General features: G+C 50.6%; 1 protein-coding gene across 3 annotated transcripts in view; it reads right to left on the bottom strand.

The window, feature by feature from the left end:
• The window catches only part of LOC105486496 (hippocalcin like 1), a 122,691-nt gene that overhangs the window by 80,378 nt on the left and 21,546 nt on the right, over positions 1–20,767 (bottom strand). Inside the window, exon 1 of one of the 3 annotated variants that reach the window (XM_071076224.1) lies at positions 14,169–14,186. The exons of the other annotated variants lie outside the window; for them this stretch is intronic. The gene's annotated coding sequence lies outside the window, so the exon portion shown is untranslated. Of the gene's footprint in view, positions 1–14,168; positions 14,187–20,767 lie in introns of those variants that run through there. 3 annotated transcript variants of the gene reach the window in all.

Below are 20,767 nucleotides of genomic sequence, written 5' to 3'. Positions count from 1 at the left end.
CAGAAAGTCAGGCACAGAGAGAGACACACACAGAACGACAGAGACAGAGACAGACACATAGAGGCAGACAAACGGACCGACAGACACAGAGAGACAGAGACAGAGCGAGTCCTGGGAGGAAGGGAAGGGGGAGCAGAGTACTGTGGAGTGTGGGATGCCCATCTTACTCATTTGATTATAAAATATTTCTGAGCTGCCAGATGGTATAATAGTGGCTGCAGATGCCCCGATAGCTTTTCTTCATTTCTTTGCACAGGGCTCCATTTCAGGGCCTGAAGAGTGATATCTAAGAAGCTATTCTGGAGTTCCATAAAGACAATCACTATACAACTAGAGAATCACCGCTCAGTGCATGCGCTTAACAGATGTGCACTGGTTTTGGCTTCCTGGATAAACGGGCCTTATGCTAATCCCAAGGCACCTAGCGGCACTTCGGGGCCCCCCTGGCTGGCACATGGCCTGCTCAGGCAGGGCTGGGATCTGGGCTTGTTACATAATTAATCCTTGGCTCAGGGCCGCTGCACACCCTGCACAGACGCTGGTTGAGGTGATGCCTATGGGGACAGCAAGCATCAAAGACCACGTCCCCAGGGTCCTCTGAGCCAGGAGTGGCGGAGTCTTTGAGATCAAAGCCGCAGGGTTAATGAGTTCACTGCAGTCCTCAACCGTCTGCTTGGCTTGTTCTGGCTTTTTCATGTTTTGTTTAGTTTTTAATAAGGAAATCTTCATCCCTGCTCCTTCAACAGCTCAATAACCCAGTTAGAAGCAACAGCTCTGTGCAGGATGCACCACACAGCCGCCGGTGCCCCTGCTGGGTCCAAAGCTAATGTTCTCTATACCCCGAGAGGCGGAGCCTCCCAGGAGGCATGGAGGCCGGAGCCTCACTCCAGAACTGCTTGCTTGGGAAGAGCACAGCCATGGGCCATGTGTTCAGCCCTGCGGCCTGCCCCCTCTTCTCTTTCTGCCCTCATCTCTCCTGTCTCCCCTCGGCCCTGAGCCACGCCCAGCACAAGAGAACAGCAGAAAGACTTTCTATGCCATCTGCTACCGATCTAAAAGTCCCTTCGCAAGCATGGGTTTTGTTTCTGGTCTTAAAATTTAGCCTGGTTCCAGCCTTATCTCTTGGACTTGGCATTGGCTACGGTCAGTCCAGTGTCTGCAATCAAAGAAGTGGCAGCTTGCAAACCCATACAGCAGAGGTCCCACCTGAAGCCATGCCCACCCTAAAAATCCTCCAGGCTTCAAGTAACCTCCAAGTTCAGAAGCAAAACAAAGGAAGACCCAGGGAACAGCAGGAATCACTTGCATGGAAGTCTGTGGGCAAACTAGGCTGGCTCACCTGCCTGCAAACACCCACCTCCCACCGGGGAGTCCTGGAGGGTGATATCGTGCTATCAGTCCATAACATGCTAGTGAGAATTAGTATCATCTTGCTCCTAGAAGAGAGTCACTACTCTGAGGATTGAGATCAGCCTTCTCAGAAGAGTGGCAGGGGAAGAGGAGGTAAGTAATTTGAACGTGGTGTGTTTTACGGGGACAAGGCAGGCCTCCATGGTGTGCTAGAGGTCCAGGATCCTGGGAGAGGGGGAATGGGGCTGTTCACCAACCACCATGGAAGTTATTTTAATATTGTCACAGCGCACTCCTTGCCAGTGCACACCCACTGCACATCCGAGCTGCAGACCCACTCGGAAACGCACAGGGCCTCGAGCTGGGGGAGGACCCCGACTCTATACACACATCCTTAGGCACATCGAGTTTAAAACTTGCAACAGTCGGTGGGGCACTGATATCCCACACAGAAGACAGAAGCTTCAAACCCAGGGCTGGCCATCTCCAAAGCCAGGCCCCGGGGAGCATCATCCTGTCCAAAAAGGGGCCGGGGGAATGCAGCGGGAAGAGGTACCAACTGCCACCCACAGGCCATAGCCTTGGTCTCCAGCCCTGAGATGGACAGACGAAGAGAATCCTCAGAGGCCGGCCAGAACATCCTGCATAGCTACTGGAGGGCGGCCGGCCCAGCCGGGAACAGATTGTGCCTCTCTTTGCCCAGAAGTCCGGCTGGGTGACAAAACAAAACTCAACGAGAAAGAATGAGAGTCATGAGAGGGAGCTCAGTGCACAGTGCAAACACACAGGGTTCCTCCAGCCAGCACCTCTGCACATGCTGTTCCCTAGGCCTGGAATGCTTTCACCCCAGTTTCCTCCCCTGCCAAAAGTCTGGTATCCTGCAAAGTCCACCATGAGCCCCCCTTCCCTGGCAGGCCCCTCCCAGCCTCCCCCAGGCTGGGCTGGTCAGTCCTCCTTGGAGCTCCCTTGTTTCTGCGCACCTCCCCCCTTCAGGCTGAGTGCCGGAGGCATGGACTGCACATGTGGCTGTATCTCAGGACCCAGACTGGCTGGCCTCACACAGAAGGCAGGGCTGTGGCATTCCAGGGACACTGCGGCAAAGAATACAGTGTGCCCCTGGAGGCGTGCAAGGCAGGGTCCCCACCTCGGCCTGTTGCTCATTCAACAGGTTAATGATAACCACTCGGCAAGGAAAAATCTGTCTCAAATCTCACAAACTCTCCATCTAAATGAAACGGGGAGCAAAGCTTTATTTTTTTTAGTTTTATTTATTTCAGAGGCAGGGTCTCACTCTGTCACCGGGCTGGAGTGCAGCGGCACAGTCAGAGCTCACTGCAGCCTCCACCTCCTGGGCTCAAGTGATCCTTCCAACTTAGCCTCCCAAGTAGCTGGGACTACAGGAGCACACCACCACATCTGGCTAATTTTTTTTTTTTTAACTTTTTCTAGAGACAGAGTCTCACTATGTTGCCCAGGTTGGCCTCAAAGCAATCCTCAAGTGATCCTCCCACGTTAGCCTCCTAAAGTGCTGGGATTACAGGTGTGAGCCAGCACGCCCAGCCCAGAGAAACTTTGAAATAAAGAACTTCTTCAACCCCAAACTTGTAGATCTTTTGAAAACATCTGAATTTCTCCCATGGTAATCAGGAAGGTATTGCTTTTAAGACAGTCACATCTCTTGGGAAGCGCTGGACCCAGCCAACGCCCGCTCTCCTGCCCCTTCCCACCCTCTCTCAGGCAGCCTTGCAACATAACTTAGGCAGGAGGGAATCCCCTCCCCACTTTAGAAAAGCCCACGGCTCGTGTTTAGGTTTCTGAAGTCCTTCAGCAGCTTTCCTGTGTTGAGGGGAGAGTTTCTGCTTAAAGACCCCGGTCTCTTACCCTAAAGACCCCACTCATTGGTCATTGCTGAGCCTAACTACAGAGAAGTCCCTCGGCACCTCCATGCATACATTTGTGCCACAATTTCTTGTTGTTGTTATTGTTGTTGCTTTTAAGATAAGGTCTTGCGGCCGGGCGCGGTGGCTCAAGCTTGTAATCCCAGCACTTTGGGAGGCTGACACGGGCGGATCACGAGGTCAGGAGATCGAGACCATCCTGGCTCACACGGTGAAACCCCATCTCTACTAAAAAAATACAAAAAACTAGCCGGGCGAGGTGGTGGGCGCCTGTAGTCCCAGCTACTTGGGAGGCTGAGGCAGGAGCATGGTGTAAACCCAGGAGGCGGAGCTTGCAGTGAGCTGAGATCCGGCCAGCCTTGGTGACATAGCGAGACTCCGTAAAAAAAAAAAAAAAAAAAAAAAAAAAAAAAAAAGATAAGGTCTTGCTCTGTTGCCCAGGCTGTGATGATGACTCACTGCAGCCTTGACCTCCTGGGCTCAGGTGATCCTCCCACTTCAGCCTCCCAAATACAGGCACGCACCACAATGCCTGGCTAATTTTTGTATTTTTTGTAGAGATGGGGTTTCACCCTGTTGCCCAGGCTGGTCTTGTACTCCCGGGCTCAAGTGATCCACCCACCTCAGCCTCCAAAAGTGCTAGGATTACAGGCGTGAGCCACTGCACCCCAGTCCACAGTTTCTTTTATAAATCTAGACCCTTGAGTAGCCAACCTAGGCTTTAAGAAAAATTGCCCAGGATGGCCAATTTAAAGCATAACTCCACTGAAAACCTGCCTCCGGACACATGAAGGGACGTTAGTTCAGTGGCCATCACATGTAATTTATTCTGATTTTATGACACATCCAATATAGTATGTAGAATTTATAACAGATGTTCTATGAGGAAGGGGAAAAAAGTGAAATAATTTAACCCAAAGAAGAGGAGTCTGAAAATTAATTTCATGAACTCAGCATGAGGTATGATTATAAGAGCGCTGTCTTACCCGGAGGGCAGTAACAGGACAGGGATTCAGGAACAGGGGAGGACAGGCCCCAGGCGTGGGCTGGCTGGAAGGGCAGGGATATGGGGGAACTGCGGGGCCCTGCAGCCTGGAGACGTTCTTCTCCAACAGTGCTTAGGGATAAGACTCAATCTGAAAGGAAGCCCTGGCATCTGAAGTGAGAGTTTGAAAGCAAAGCTTTGAGAGCAGCAAGCTTGGGGTTGCGTCCCAGCTGTGCCAATTACAGACTGCGTGGCCCTGGAAAGTTCAGTCCCCTCTGAGCCTGCATCCCCATGGTGCCAACAGGTATGACAGCCCCCCACCCCGGGATGTTCCTGTGCCTTCCTACAGAGGACCTCTCAAAGCTGCCTCTTCTACTATCTGAGGGATATTCTGAATCATCCAACATTAAAGGCACATTAATAACTAGAACATTCCACCACCAGTCCCTGGAAAACATGTTTATCAAGATAGTGGCACAGTTCTTAGCAACAGGCCCTACAATACTGTGGCTACGTCTTACATGGTTAGAGAGCAGCCTAGACCCTACACACGAAGAAGCTCCAGTAATCAATGAAGGAAGCATTAATATCTTTCCTGTTCAAGAAAGGAAACTGGGATCAGAGAGGTTAAGCTGCTTCTCCAAAGCCACACAGCTGGTTGAGGGGCTGAAGTGCACCCTTGGGTCTATGTCTTCCTTCCGCTTTGTTGTGGGGAGGAGCCCAGGCAGGGATGCGGGGAAGGCGGTGCAGGCATACCCCACCACTGAGTCCAAGTTTTCAAGGCTCGCACTATGAGAAGCAAGGTGATATCACAGGACCACAGATTTGACCAGATCAAGAAAATCAAATGAAAGAATTCCATCCCAATGTCATGAAGCCCAGACTAACCAAGAATCCCCTCCCCCAACCCCTCACATACACACCTGTGATGCCCAGTAGGACCAGAGGGAGAGGGCTGACTCTGCTGGGCGCATGCAGGGGCTCAGGCCTCAACGCGCAGGAGCCCCAGGAGGCCCACGAGCCCAGGGCCTCTGTTTCGCCAGCCCTGTTGCTACATCCTGCTGGGTATGAGCGTGGCGAGTTATCTCCGAATCTTGCTGGGTAATCTTGCACGCTCTGTGCCTCAATTTCCCCATCTGTAAAGCACAAATAAGAGGACCTACCTCATAGGATTGTTGGTTTTTAAACTTTTTACTGTAAAAAAGTTCAAATATGGCTGGGTGCAGTGGCTCATGCCTGTAATCCCAGCACTTTGGGAGGCCAAGGCGGGCAGATCACTTGAGGTCAGGAGTCGAAGACCAGCCTGGCCAACATAGTGAAACTCTGTGTCTACTAAAAATACAAAAAAATCAGCCAGGCACGTGAAACCCCGTCTCTACTAAAAACACAAAAATTGGCCGGGCGTGGTGGCACACACCTGTAATCGCAGCTACTGGGGAGGCTGAGGCACAGAACTGCTTAAACCCAGGAGGCAGAGGTTGCAGTGAGACAAGATCACACCACTACACTCCAGCCTGGGTGATGGAGCAAGACTCTGTTTCAAAAAAAGAAATAGGTGGGCATGGTGGCGCCCACCTGTAATCCCAGCTACTCCAGAGGCTGAGGCAGGAGATTCACTTGAACCCAGGAGGTGGAGGTTGCAGTGAGCCGAGATCGTACCACTGCCCTCCAATCTGGGTGACACAGCAAGACCCTATCACAAAAAAGATTTTTTTTCAAATATATATAAAACAGAGAGATGAGTATAATGAATGCTGGGCACCCGTTCCTCAGCTTTGTGCACCCAAGTCCTGGCATGTGTGTCTGTCTGTGCCCTCACTCCCATCCCGCTGCTTCCTGGCAAACACATGGCAGCCACACGTCCCTCCATCTCCAGCCACCTCAGTGCCACAGAGCTGCTTTGAGAATTAAATGAGATAACAGGAGTAAGCACTTAGTTACAGGAGTGGGCATGCAGTAAGTACTCAATAAACATTAGCTTGCATTCCATGCGATTATCAAATTAATGACCAAACTCCACCACTGCACCATGCTTCTGGCTGCCTCCATCTCTGCTTTCTCCTCTATCAAGTGGAGACGACACCACCTTTCCTGGACACTTTGTGGATACGCCTCAAAGCTCTATGGAATCCGTGGGGGTGAGCTCTCCGACCCGCACCCTCCACGCACGTGGTGTCGAGGGGTCCTGAGAAGCTGACTCCAGGTGTACGTGGGGTCTGCCCTGTAACTCAGGACTGTGGCTTACTGACTTCATACATACCTGGTCACCAACACAGTACTGGGCACAGAGTAGGTGGCTGAACAATCACAGCTCCCGCTCCGTGACACCTGCCCCAGCCAAGTGACCCACAAACTTCATCTCACTGAGTCTCATGCCAACCCTATGAAGTAGCAACGATCCCTACTCTACAGATGGGAAGACTGAGACTCAAAGAGGTTACGCAATCTATTTGAACACCACACAGCTGATATCCAGGCCTCCCTGATCCAAAGTTCACACCCCATTCTCTTGTGTTGCCTCCCAATAATTTGTCAGTTTGCTTGGGGTGTTTTTAAGGGGTACGATTCAGTGGTTTTCGGTTTATTCACCAGGTCCTACAACCATCACCACTATCTAATTCCAGAACACTTTCATTCCCTCCAGAAGAAACCCTGTGCCCCTTAGGAGTCGCTCCCCATCCCTCCTCCCCACTCCCTGCAATCACGAAGCTATTTTCTGTCTCTTTAGAACTGCCTATTCTGCACAGCTCATGTACACAGAATGATACAATATGTGGTCTTCTAAATGCGCCACTTCTAAAAAAGTCACCCTCCTTCATAAACAGCCACCTCTCTGCAGTTCTGTTGACTAACAGGATTTATGGAGCTCCCCTGACTTGCTCTAAAAATAGTAAATCCCCTCCCCAAGTGCAATGATAGTCAGTGATACCTAAATACAGACTAAGCTGGCACAGCCATGGCCGACCCATCCTCAGAGGGCAGGCTCGGAGGTGCTGCCGGGAACACGGACAGAGACCCTTCTTCAGGACCAGCCTGTACCTCCTTGGGGACTGAGAAGCCAGCCACCGAGCACAGTGAAAAACGGGGCACAAGAGCAGGGAGGGAAGGGTGGGAAGGAAGGGGCTGGGGGAAGATCTTAGCCACAGCCTCCAAAGGCCAGAGTGGAGGAGAAAGAGCCCAGAACAGAGCAGGGCCAAGGTCTCGCCTCATCCCCAGCTGTGCAGCCCGGAGCACATTTCTCAGCTCTCTGAGCCTCAGGCACCTTGTCAGTGGAGGAGTGGAGAAGCACCTGCAACCCCACAGGGAGGCTGTGAGGAGCAAAGAAAACATGGAAGGAATCTGAAAACCACCAAGCTAGATACGCTGTTATAGTCAGGGTGGGCAACCAGGGGGCCGGGGGTATTTCTACCGAATAACATTGTTCTTCCTTTTAAAATGGTCATCAGGATAAATAATTTCCTATAATTCACAGCAAATGCAGTGACAGTTAAAACCTAGCCGACATAATAAATAGTAAATACTTTACAAATATGCATATTCCTAATGCAGCAATTCTACTTGTAAGAATACATGAGGAGGCACAAAGACACGAACGGAGCGGGAGGCAACTGTTCATCGCAGCATGCGGTGAGTGGTCTTGGCTCTAAATCCTCCCTCCCTGGCCTCGCTATGGGAGGGGTCTACTTCCAATCCCGCTGACATTGGTTGGGTCCCAGGGGCTGCTTCAGCCAATGCAATGTGAGGGGAACTGACACGCAGCACATGCCATTCCCACGTCTGAGCAGAGGCTTTAAGAGGTATATTGTTCCTGCCGGGTCCAGTGGCTCACACCTGTAATCCCAGCACTTTGGGAGGCTGCGGTGGGAAGAACACTTGAGGCCAGGAGTTCGAGACCAGCCTGGGCAACATAACAAGACCCCCATCTCTATGAAAAATATAAAAAGTAAAAATTACCCAGGTGTGGTGGTGCACACCTGTAGTCTCAGCTACTTGGGAAGCTGAGGCAGGAGGATCACTTGTGCCCATGATTCCAGGGCTGCAGTGAGCTATGATAGCACCAGAGCACTGCGACCTGGGTACTACAGCAATATCCTGTCTCTAAAGAAGAAAAGCAGAAGTAGAATTATGTTGTTCCACCATCTTTTTCCCCTCTGCCATGAGACCAGCAATGTCTCAGATGGGACTGCCCTGAAAGCCTGGCTCCCTGAGGGACAATGTCATAGAGCAGAGCCACAATCAACAGGTGATGGTCATGTCACTTGAGGGACAAAGAACTCTTTATTGCTGCAAACCACTAAGATTTGGAGGGTCATTAGTACCAGAGCATAGCCCAGCTGACTGACACACAGTCATGTTCCTACTGATGCAAAAGTGCAAACAACCTACATGTCCACCTAAATAAATAAATGACCCATCTCCACAATGGAATGCCAATAAAATGATGTATACATTGGTATAGAAGAACATTCTCAATACGCCACTAACTGAAAAAAGCAGAGTATAAAATAGCACGAACTGACAAAGGATTAGTCTCTAGAATGAGAAAATGAAAATCTACAAATCACTGAAAAAAGATAATCCACCCAAAAAGAGACTGGACAAAGGAAATGAACATGCAATTAATCTACAGCAGAGGATACAAACATACAATTAATTTACACCAGAGGTACGAACATGCAATTAATTTACACCAGAGGTACGAACATGCAATTAATTTACAGCAGAGGATATGAACATGCAATTAATTTACAGCAGAGGAAAGCAGAAAGGACAATAATATACTGAAAATATGTCCAACCTCACTAGAACTTAGGGAAGTACAAATTTAAATAATCATGAGATACTATTTTACACCCATCAGAGTGTTCAGATGTTAAAGTCTGACAACACAAGTGCCAGAGAGGTATGAGGAAAAGGAGCTCACTGACCCTTGTAGAGGGGAGTGAAACTGCCACAAACGCCTTGAAGATGAATTTAGTAATAAACAGTACTGTTGAGTGAGAATAACATAGCACCTGGCAATTATACTGCCAAATATCCTAGATCTCTAAGGAATTCTCAGGGTGCGCTCGTATTGGTTATCTATTGCCGTGTAACAAATATCCCCCCAAAAGTCAGCAGCCTAAAACAACAAACATTATCTCACAATTTCTCTGGGTTGGGAATCTGGCTCAAGGTCTCTCATGAGGTTCCCCTTGGCTGTTTTCAGGGCAGCAGTCTCATCTGAAGGCTCAGCTGGGAGTGGGGAGCAAGTGGAGACCTGCTTCCAAGCTCACTCACATGGTTGTTGGCAGGCCTTGGCCCCTCGTCATGTAGGCCTGCCTCTCCACAGGACTGCCTTGAGACATGGCATCTGGCTCCCTCCAGGGCTGGCGATCCGAGAAGGCAACAGAGAACACCCAAGCTGGCAGCTGCAGTCTTTTTATAACCTGACGTCAGAAGCGATGTCCCATCCCTCCTGCTGTGTTCTATTTGTTAGAATCAAGTCGGTTAAGTCCAGCCCACACCCGAGGGAAGGGATTACACAAGGGTGTGAAGACCAGGATGTGGGGACCAGTGGCAGCATCTTAGAGGCTTCCTTCCACAGCACTCAAGGAGGATCAGTATTCATTATGGCACTCTTTATAACAGTGGAAAAATGGAAGTGACCTAACTGTATATGACTAGAGAAACGATGGCTTATTAAGACAATGGGGGCAGGCACCATGGCTCATGACTGTAATCCCAGCAATTTGGGAGGCCAAGGCGGGTGGATTACTTGCACTCAGGAGTTCGAGACCAGCCTGGGCAACCTGGCAAAACCCTGACTCTATAAAAAATACAAAAATTAGCCAGGCATGGTGGCATGTACCTGTAGTCCTAGCTACTCGGGAGGCTGAGGTGGGAAGGACGCTTGAGCCTGGGAAGTGGAGGTTGCAGTGAGCCGAGATCATGCCACTGCACTCCAACCTGGGTAACAGGGCAAGACCCTGCCTCAAAAAAAAAAAAAAAAATCAATGGAATACTATACAGCAGTTAACAAAAAGGAGGAAAAAGAAGACCATGAACCACATCTATGTATCAATGTGGATATAGCTTAAAAATTGTTGACAAAGTAGTCAAGAACAAATTACAAAGTGATGTATATATACCATTTATAAATATTTCTTCCCGTTTTCTTTTCTTTATTTTTAGAGACAAGGTCTCACTCTGTCATCCAGGCTGGAGTACAGTGGTGTGACCACAGCTCACTATCACCTCAAACTCCTGGGCTCAGGAGAGCCTCCCACCTCAGCCTCCTGAAGAGCTGGGACCACAGGTACATGATGCTGCACCCACCTAATTGTTGTTGGTTTTGTTTTGTTTTGTTTAAAAAAAAAAAAAAAGGGGTCTTGCTATGTTGCCCAGGCTGGTCTTGAATTCCGGACCTCAAGCGATCCTCCTGCCTCAGCCTCCCAAAGAGCTGGGATTACAGGTATGAGCCACCATGCCTGGGCCACCATTTATGAGTATTTCTAACACATAAAAACTAATGTTTTGTTTAAGGCTACACACATGTGTGACAAGAGCATAAAACGCGCACAAATATGATCCCCACTTCCCTCCACAGAGTGGCTCATTGGTCACTAGGGAAAGAAAAGAGTGGAGAAGAGGAGAGATGGGCTTGGGCTGGCTCTGTAATGCGCTACTGGCCTTTATAGTACAATCAATCAAAATAAAACAAAAATATGGTCTTATTTTTGCTAAAACATACCCACATTTCTGTTACACATATCTACAAAGCACCCATAAAATCTGGACACAGATGACATTGTTTTATTCCTTTACAGGTTGATGTTTTTGATGGCATTAGGTCTCTTCGCCTGTGTTGCTAGACTTTATGCACACCTCTGGAGAGGCAGAAATGAGTCTGCAGGGGTAGAGCTCAGAATGCTAACAGAAGTTACAGGGAGGTGGGGAGGTTAGTTATGGGGGAATTTTTTTTCTCTGTTTTTCTGTGTTTTCCAGTTTTACTGAAGAGACACAGAATCTTTGGGTAAAGAAATAAAAACTTTCTCCAAAAATCAAATCAAACTCAAAGCCAAAATGGCCACAGCTGAACACTAAGACACACCAGTTCTGAGAGCACAAAGGAATTCCAGGAAGGTTTGCATGGGAATGCAGCTGCCCACGTGAGAAGAGAAGGTGCTGGGCAACAGGAGGCTAGCTTAGGCCAGGTGGAGATGCATCTGCCAGCAGGACCCCGGGAGGTGCCAGGAGGCTGCAGCCCGCCCATCCCCGGAGGGCATGGCCTCCTGACTTTGCTGAGAGGAGGAGGATGTGAGGCCAAGCTGGCTCCTTGACCTCCAACAGGCAGCAGGGGTCAGATGGAGAAACAGACCAGTTCCCCAAAACAGACACAAACGTCCACAATTCACTGTGACCACCTGATTCACACTCCTTGGTAATTTCCCAAATCTCTCCTGTGAAAATGCATTACTTTTATCATAGGGAAATTAGTAAACTTTCAAAAGAGAAGAATCTTTGTCTAGAATTTACAGTGCCCAAGAGGCTGATTAAAGACCAAGTGCAGAGATCGCCAACAGGACAGGCCCCTGGTGGCAGCGTCCAGGCATCATGGGGCTCAGGCAGGGCCCACTGTGCCCCGCACATCCAGTGAGCCCTGAGATCTCCCACAGAGCCCCAACAAAGACCCACCCCACCCCTCCCCCTGCACCCCTCACCCCAAGATCAAACTTCGTTCAGGCTCCTCTGAGCCCTCTTTCTGCCTCCTGTCTTCAGCCTGCCTGGCCCAGTCTCAGCAAGAATCCTGCTTAGTCAGTTTAGTGAGAATCCCCACCCTTCACATCTGACTACCCTTGAGATCCAATCAGTCCTCATCCCCACCTTTGACATCAAAGTCCCCACTGCCTTTGGCAAGAATCCCTACCTGTGATGTCTTCTCGCAGCCACTTTCCACCCCCAGCCCACTCCACTTGCCAGCTCTGTCCCTTCCTTGCTGTATTAGGAGTTGAGCTGATCTCGCCCCTGCTGAAAAGCTCAACCCCGACTGCATTTGCCATGAATAAAGTTGTCCTCACAGTTTTAACAAGCGTCTGACTCTTATTTTCCTCCAAGCCTGCAGCCTGGCCAGGGAGCACAGGGGCCCGCTTCACCCCTTCCCTGCATGGCTACCTCCCACCTCCCACCCTGCCTTGTCCACCCTGGGCAGAAGCTATTCTAGATGAGGGGCAGGGGGTACCGAGGGGCTTCCCGAGAACCGCAGAGGGGCGGGCCAGGGGCTAGAGAGGAAGGAGGAGAGTTCTAGAGAAAATGGAAACCTGTGGGCAGATGGAACTTTGAAAAAAGGAGAACATCATGATGCAACTCAAATGAAGCTTAAATGGAAGGAAATGGTAAATGCTCAGATCAGACAGAGAAGGAGGGGGAAGAAGCCGACGGGACCATGGGTGGGTGGAGAGAGCAGTCAGGCTCTGGACATGACCTCAGCCAGGTCAAGGTACTTCCCCTCTGAAGCCGCTGTCCTGTCATCATCCCCAAAAGCAGGAAGGGAGGAGTAAAGTGAGTACACATGACAACGGGTGACAAGGAGCACTCCCTCTGAAGCAACAAGTGACACAGGGCTCATAAGTGACAACGGGTGACAAGGAGTGCTCCCTGTGAAGCAAAAACAGGTGACACGGGGCTCATAAGTGACAACAAGTGATAAGGAGTCCTCCCTCTGAATCAACAGGTGACACAGGGCTGTCTCATAAATGACAACGGGTGACAAGAAGGGCACCCTCACCACACACAGGCAGCAAGCCCAGCTGGGGCCACCACAGGATTGGCCAATGTCACCAAGCAGTCGATGGCGCCTTGTTTATGTCCCCATCCACAAAAGACTAGAAACACCATGCCAGGGAGGGAGAAAGATGCATGGGGGGAAGAGGCAGATGCGCCTGACCGCCGGGCGTACAGTCGGGGGCAGCCAGCCTCACACCCATCCCTAGAGCCCAGGCACAGCGCAGCTGGGCCCGAAGCACACGCTGACTTCAGCACAGCTCCGCCGCCAGCCAGCACTTGGCTGTGGAAAAGCTCCTGGGAGGGAGTTCCTGCCCTGGAAAACCTCGCTGCGGCATCCGTTCCACCAGCGAGGTTTCCTGAGTGTCTCCCGGGTTCAGAAGCGGTGCCCTGTGGGACAAGGGACATGAAGAAAGGAGTCAGCCCTGTGCCTGCAGAACTCCGAGCTCCCCGGGGAGACAGGAGGAAATGCAGGAGGAGGGGTGACGACGTGTAGGTGGCGAGGTGAGGAAGGAGAGGGCGCTTGGGTGACAGGAAGGGCGCCTGTGGGCTCAGGAGGCAGGAGTGGCGGACGTGTTGAGTAAAAGGCAGCCAGCACCCTGCAGCTGCGCCGGGGGCACCTGGGGGCCGGCGGGAGAGTCCAGACTGTCCTAGAGCTTGCCCCGAACTCTGCAGGCCGTTGGCAAGGCCCCCATGCAGTACGAGGGTGCGGTCACCTGTGAGGCTTAGAGAAACCGCTCCTGCAGCTGGGAAAGCAGATGGAAGGCCACGAGACGGAGGGAGAGGCGGGATGAGGAAGAAGTCAAGATGGCAAGACACAGAGAACTGGGGAGAGGCCAGGGCTACAAAGGAGACACAAGCAACAGGCTTCCTGCTAAGGCTCTCTGACTGCAGGGTGGGCTTGCCACACCCCCTGGCCACACACAGAAGCCCTGACTCAAGCCTGGCGTGGGCCTGGGAACCTGCATTCTCACGAAGAGGATCGGGGTCCGCACTCGGAGACACACTGACTTAGAGAGCCCCTGCTGTGGGCAGGACGTGAGTTAACGCGGACTGATGTGTCCCCCACAAAATCCCTATGTGGAAGCCCCAATCCTTACTACCTCCAGATGTGACTATATTTGGACACAGGGACTTTGAAGAGGTCATAAAGGTAAAATGAGGTCACCAACCCTGCTGCCACTCTGATCTCAGACGTCAGCCTCCAAGACTGTAAAAAAAAAAAAGAATTCCTGTTGTTTAAGGCACCCAGATGCGGCCCCGGGTTCCAGCAGTCAGAGCTGACTGATACACCCAGAAGGTTGAGGACTCAGGGCTTGGTGGGGAGGGGCAATGTGGTCCTTGCTCCAAAGCCGCTGCCCTTCACCACTCTGCTATGAGGACTCAATAAGAATAAGCATTCTGGGAATTGCAAACATCCACCAAAAAGTCAGGAATTCTCCTTTTCTCTGTGTCAGAAGCATCTAGACTGGGACCTTCTGAGCACAACTCACCGGCCCCCACTCTCTGTGGCGCCGACAGACAGCCCCAAATTCAGCATAAAGGCTGCTCTGAAAAAGAAAGCATCTCTAGCTTGCCACAAAAATTGTGCAGAGTGTCTAAAAGGAAAAAAAAAAAAAAAATCAAAGGACCAAGATTTAAATAACAGGAAGTGTTTTGAGGGTTGCAGACCATTTGTGCAGGTGTCACGAGACCAGGAACTCCTTCCGCGTGGCCCAACTAATCCTAAAGCCAGATTCTTGGAACCTTACCCTGCTTGATATGGCCTCGGCCTACATCCCCAACTAGGTCAGTCAGGCAGGGCCTGGAGCTGTCCCTTCTTGGAGCTGTCCCTTCTTTAGAAAAAAAGCAGCAAATCTGAGGTCGAGCTGATGTATGTAACCAGCATCACCTCAAAGCACTTTGTAGAACCACGAACTTTGCATTCCTGCAGCTGGGAGCCCCAGCCCAGGCCCACCTGGAGCCCGGGATCTGGGCCTGGGCAGGGCTGGGATCCATGGGTCAGAAGCAGGCGAAGGGATCACACTGGAGGAAAAGTGTAAAGCCAAGACGAAGGCTTCTGTCACTGCTACAACAAACCAACCTAGTGGCTTACACACCACAACCGTATTCTCATACAGTTCTGTCTGTGGACACAGGTCCCGCGGGGACTGTGTCAGCAGGGCTGGTTCCTCTGGAGGCCCTAAGGGTGGATCTGTTCCCTTGCCTTTTCCAGCCTCTGCAGGCCACCACACTCTTTGGCTCAAAGCCCTTCCCGTTGGCAGAGCCAGCTGTGTTTCATCTCTGCGTCTTCTTCCAGAGTCACACCTCCCTCGGGCTCACTGCAGCTGGGACAGGCTCCTTACTTTTATGGACTCATGTGAATACAGCAAACATACCCTGGTAATCCAGGATACTGTCCCCACCTCAAGGTCCTCAATCTTCGTCACATAGCAAAGCCCTTTACCACATAAGGCAACATATCCGCAGGTCCCAGGGATTTGGATGTGAACATCTGGTGGGTGGGAGTTATCCCGCCTATCACAAGACTCTTCAGGAAAGATTCAGTGAAGCTTGGAGCAATGAGTCTCAAAATTCTAGGTGCAAAGAACCCTAGAGGCCGAGAGTGGCAGCTCACATCTGTAATTCTACCACTTCGGGAGGCCGAGGCAGGAGGACACTTGAGCCCAGGAGTGACTAGCCTGGGCAATATACGGCAAGATCCCATCTCAAAAAAATAAACTAATTACAATTAAAAATTTAATTTAATTTAGGAAGAACCCCTAGAGCAGCTTACAGGCATTTAAAGGCTCACCACTAGTGACCTTGATGAAGGAAAGGAGTGGGGGTGGGGGGCAGCAGGAATCTGTATTCTGATTAGCTTCCCCAGCAACCCCCAACATGTTGAACAAAAGAGGCAGAGAATGTTCAGGTGGGGAAATATTAGTCAGGGTTCTTCAGAGAAACAGTCAATAAATATATAGAAATAAACGGAAAGAAATGTATTATGAGGAATTGGTTCATGTTATTATGGAACCTGAAGAGTCGCATCACCCGCTGTCTGCAAGCTGGAGATTCAGGAAAGCCAGTGGAGTTGATCCAGTCCAAGTCCAGAGGCCTGAGAACCAGGAGCTCCATGTCCAAGAGCAGCAGAAGGTGGGCGTCCCAGCTTAAGCAGAGAGAGCACATTCTTTCTCTACATTTTTGTTCTAGCTGGGTTCTCGATGATTGGGTAATATCCACCTGCACTGGCGAGGGCAGATCTTTACTCAGTGTGCCAATCTCTTCCAGAAACTCCCTCCCAGACATACCTTGAAATTATGTTTTACCAGCTACCTGGGCATCCCTTAGCTCAGTCAAGCTGACACGTAATATTAACCATCACATAGGTCAGCAAACATCACTGAACACCTGCTCTGTGCTGGCACCATTCCAGGCTAGGGGTTAGACGCATCTGAGTGCCAATGCAAATCCTGTCATCCAGGAGCTGTTAACCCTCGGACAAGTCACTTAACCTCTCTGGGCCTCAGTGTCCTCCTCTGTAAAATGAAATCCTGGCCATCAGCTGCCTATTGCAGAGAGTTCCTGGGGATTCAAAGGAGACCACACACAGAACCAAGTGCCACAGGCACATGCCACTGACCCCCTTGGCGGTTCTTCCACGTCACATAGGTTCCCACAGCTGAGCTACATGAACAGCTACACCATGAACAGCTTGTGCACAGAAATGACCTCAACTAAGTCTTTTACACTTACTAAATCTAATGCGCCATTATACATGAAGCTTCTGATATATCAGTCAGGAAATGAAAAGTTATGGATCTGGGGCTAACCATAAATCCCCACTTACGAATGCATATGCAGTAAGTTATCAACGTTACCACTGTCTGCAGAAAGTGCTACCCAGAGAGTTCAGTCCCCTACGGTTTGGCTCTAAATAACGCCACTCCCTACTGGTATAAGCCAAGGCTCTTGGCCAAAATTAAGTCCCGGCTGAAGGTAAGAGTACTTATACCCACAGATGACTATGGAAAATTGGTTCCCATCCTAGTCTTAAAATAAAAATAAAAATAAAAATAAATTGATCCCCATGTTAACAAAATAAAGGAACTAACACAAATACAGTTACTTGAATATATACTACGTTCTATAAAGTATGATATAATATACTTTAGTATATAACAGCTCATATAATCCTCACGATAGCCTTACCAGGTCAATATGATTTACATGTCAGGAAACTGAGGCTCCAAGAAGTTACTCACTTGCCTGGGGCTCACAGGGCCAGGAAGCAAAGAACCAGTCTAATCCCCCACCCCACGCTAGCCACTTGGCAGGGGACTCAAAAGAAGTAACTGACATGACCCTTCCTGCAGGCCATGCATAACAGCTAGAGAGTCACTTTACACATTCTGGAAGACAGAACTACTACCTACAAAATGCATGTTCTGAAATTCTGTTTAACACGATCTGGAGCAATGCAAACAAGGCAAAGTTCTCCCACTCTTAGCTGTGCCTGCAAATCCCAGGAGGTGGGGGGAAGGTGAAGCTGGATTCCCAGTAGCATCAGAGACCTCCCCACAGGCTCACTTCCTTAGGAGATGCTGCAGTGAAGAGGCACTTGCACTCCCCTCTAAAATGTAGGCCCCACAGAAGAAAGTCAGGGTCACCTCAACATGCTCTGGCCACCTGGGAGAAGGAGTTCACTCTGGTGGGGTGAAGAAGGGCTCCCCGAGGAGCCGACACCCAGAGCTGAGCCAAAGGGACAGCCAAGACAAAGAGCCAGGGCATGTGGGGCCCAGCAGGGGCCCAGCTCAGCCAAATCTAGGGAGAGTGGAGGACAAGTGGCCGCCATGGCCAGCTGCCAGACGGGAGCCTCGGCATCTGTCAGCGAGCACCAGCCAACTTTCAAATGCACAGGGAGGGAGAAGGGGGCGCTCTCAGATTCTGCCCAAAGGGACCAATCGCACCTGGCCCTGTGCTGATGAACAGTGATGAGGAGGACTCTGAGGACCAGGGGCGCTGGACAGAAATCCCTCCTCATGCAAGGGGCTCAGCAGGTCTCCAGGCAGCCGAACACCTCCTCTCCTTCGATTCCCACCTTAACCCAGTCTGCTGGCGGCTGCAGGGCAGCCTCACCTACCCTCACAGCTGAGGACGAGGGGCTCACGGCACAGAAGCGGAAGGCAGGCAGGCCAGCACGCACCCCAGGTGGCCAATTCCCCCAACAAGTTTCCTGCCAACACTGCCTAACCCCACCTCACCTCCAAGGAGCAGCCAGCCAAGGTTCTGAAGCAGGCCCAGCCACAGGGCTCCTGCCATCTGCTTCAGAACCTGCGATACCAGCCTCCTTCAAACACACTGAAGCCACCTCCCGCCTTCTGTCGCCTCGCTGGGGCTGACTGGGTAATATCCGCCTGTAGCCCCTCCGCTAGGGACCCCGAGGCAGGGAGATCTCCTGCCTGCCCTAATTTTGAGAAGAAACCCTAAGAGAACAAGGCTAAGTTAAGGAACGTTTACCACCCACCCCTCTTCCTTCTGGGTTGATTCCGTCTGGGAGGCCTTTGTTCACCCAGCACGTAACAGGCATGAGTACCCTGAGATGGCGTCCAGCCCAGAGAGGATGTCGGACAGGCCTGACAAACACCGTCCTTGAATCTCATGGCTCTCTGCAGCCTCCTGGGCCTCACTTCCAAGCAAACACTCCACGACTGTTCAGTGGCTTAAGTGTTAACCCAACAGCCTATTTCCTGCATAGAGTTTTTCCTGCATGGAGTTTTTAAATCCCCAACTGCTTCCTCATTTCCCAACAACTTTTCCCCACAGAGTGGAAAAAGGCCAGCGGCGCCCACGCAGCAAGGAAATGGCCATGGGGCCCAACAGAGGTGCTAATTGGCCACAGCTGGGCCTGGGACCAGCAGGACCGAGGTGCAAGGACACCTGCAGCAGGTGCTCCCGGGCCTCTCCCAGCCAGGAAAGCAGATGTTTAAGACGATGCACCTGCAGCTGTGACTTGTGCTGTCTTAAAGCCATGACTGCATTAGCAGTCCCCTCTGCAGGGATGCCCTGAAAGAAATATCAAGGCAGCTCTGGGCCTGGTGTCAGGAAGTAGGGAAACCGCCCTGCAGGGCCTGCTCCGCAGGATGATGGCGAGGGAGGTCGCTGGAAACCGGCTCTGAGCAGGCCTCTGCAGAAGCAGGCAGCAGGGACAAGCAGAAAGACACGGGAGAACAGTGCCACCCCGGCCTGGCACTGGGGACCCCCACCAATGCTGGCACTGCCGCCTTGGAGCCCTGAGACTAGGGACAAATCACCCTGAGTCCTGGTGTTCTCGTCTGTAAAATAATGATAGCCTCAGAGGCTGGGGCTGAAAAATAAGTAAACTTAAGTGGGGATGTGGGAGAGCACGCCTGTGAACTGAAAACCCTGCAAAAATGTAATTACAATGTCAGGAGGATCACCTGAGCCCAGCGGGCCAAGGCTGCAATGAGCTATGATGGCACCAGTGTACTCCAGCCTGGGCAACAGAGCGAGACCCTCTCTCTAAAATCAAAAAACAACTAAAACAGCAACCCAGCTGCGTGCAGTGGCTCACGCCTATAATCCCAACATTTTGGGAGGTTGAGGCGGGTGGGTCACTTGAGGTCAGGAGTTCGACACCAGCCTGGCCAACATGGTGAAACCCCGTGTTTACTAAAAATACAAAAAAAAAAAAAAAAATAGCTGGGCATGGTGGCACAGGCCTGTAATCCCAGCTACTCCGGAGGCTGAGGCAAGAGAATCACTTGAACCTGAGAGGTGGAGGTTGCAGTGAGCCAAGATCATGCCACTGCACTCCAGCCTGGGTGACAGAGCGAGACTGTCTCAAAAAAACCCACAAAACCCAGCAACCCCAACATCGCAAACAAAATGTAAAAACCATCAACCCCACCCCCAAAAAGCAAAGCAAACACCCCCTCCCCCAGCAGGTATTCACTAGGCACCAGCCAAGATGATCCAAGAACTCCAAAGGTCTGCTAGAACCAACACGGAAGGACCGGGGTGGTTTCCCAACATTTGCATTTCCCCAAAACATAGGCTGAAAACCAGCTGGCAAATCAGGAATCCCCAAAATTAACGCAGCAACTTTTGAGAAGTGCTGAATGGCCACAATATACTCACAGCTGAGCAACGGCTATCCCCAAAGTGAGGAATTGAGGCAAAAGGGGAAGGGACTGTCTCCCAAGGTCACAAAACTGGTAGTTCTGGCTGAACCCCAGTTTTTGCTCACCAGGTCTCCTGGCCCGAGACCTGACTCCAGAGAGCTCCGCCCCCTTCCTTGAGAAATGAAATCACTGTTAGCCTGACCTAAGGAAGAATTCCCAAATAACAGACCACTTACACAATAGAGCTGTTGTCATGGTAACCACAGCCTTAACAACTCTGGCATTTCCACAACCTCTGATTGATCTGGTTCTCAAAACTGACATGACAATGAAACAGTATTTACATTTAATTTATTTTAATTGGCTTTTACATAAGGAAATGTCTGGGTTTTACCCTTAATAACAACAGGATGAGTGAGTTCTTGATAGTGGTACCCTGGAAAACAGCAAGATGAAAGCCAATCATTTTAAATTCTCATTAACTGGACAAATTCTTAACTGACTTTCTTGAAGTACATTGTACTTAATTCTCCTTTTTCTGAAATGACAAGAGCTTTTGCATGGTGAAGTACATCCTTTAGACTATGTTCTATGTTCTTGTGCCACATTTAAAAATAAAGGCTAGAAAAATGAGATGTTCCAGATGT

The sequence above is a fragment of the Macaca nemestrina genome, chromosome 13 (assembly GCF_043159975.1).
Source record: "Macaca nemestrina isolate mMacNem1 chromosome 13, mMacNem.hap1, whole genome shotgun sequence".
Lineage (NCBI taxonomy): Eukaryota > Metazoa > Chordata > Mammalia > Primates > Cercopithecidae > Macaca > Macaca nemestrina.
This window is presented reverse-complemented; position numbering and strand designations above follow the sequence as displayed.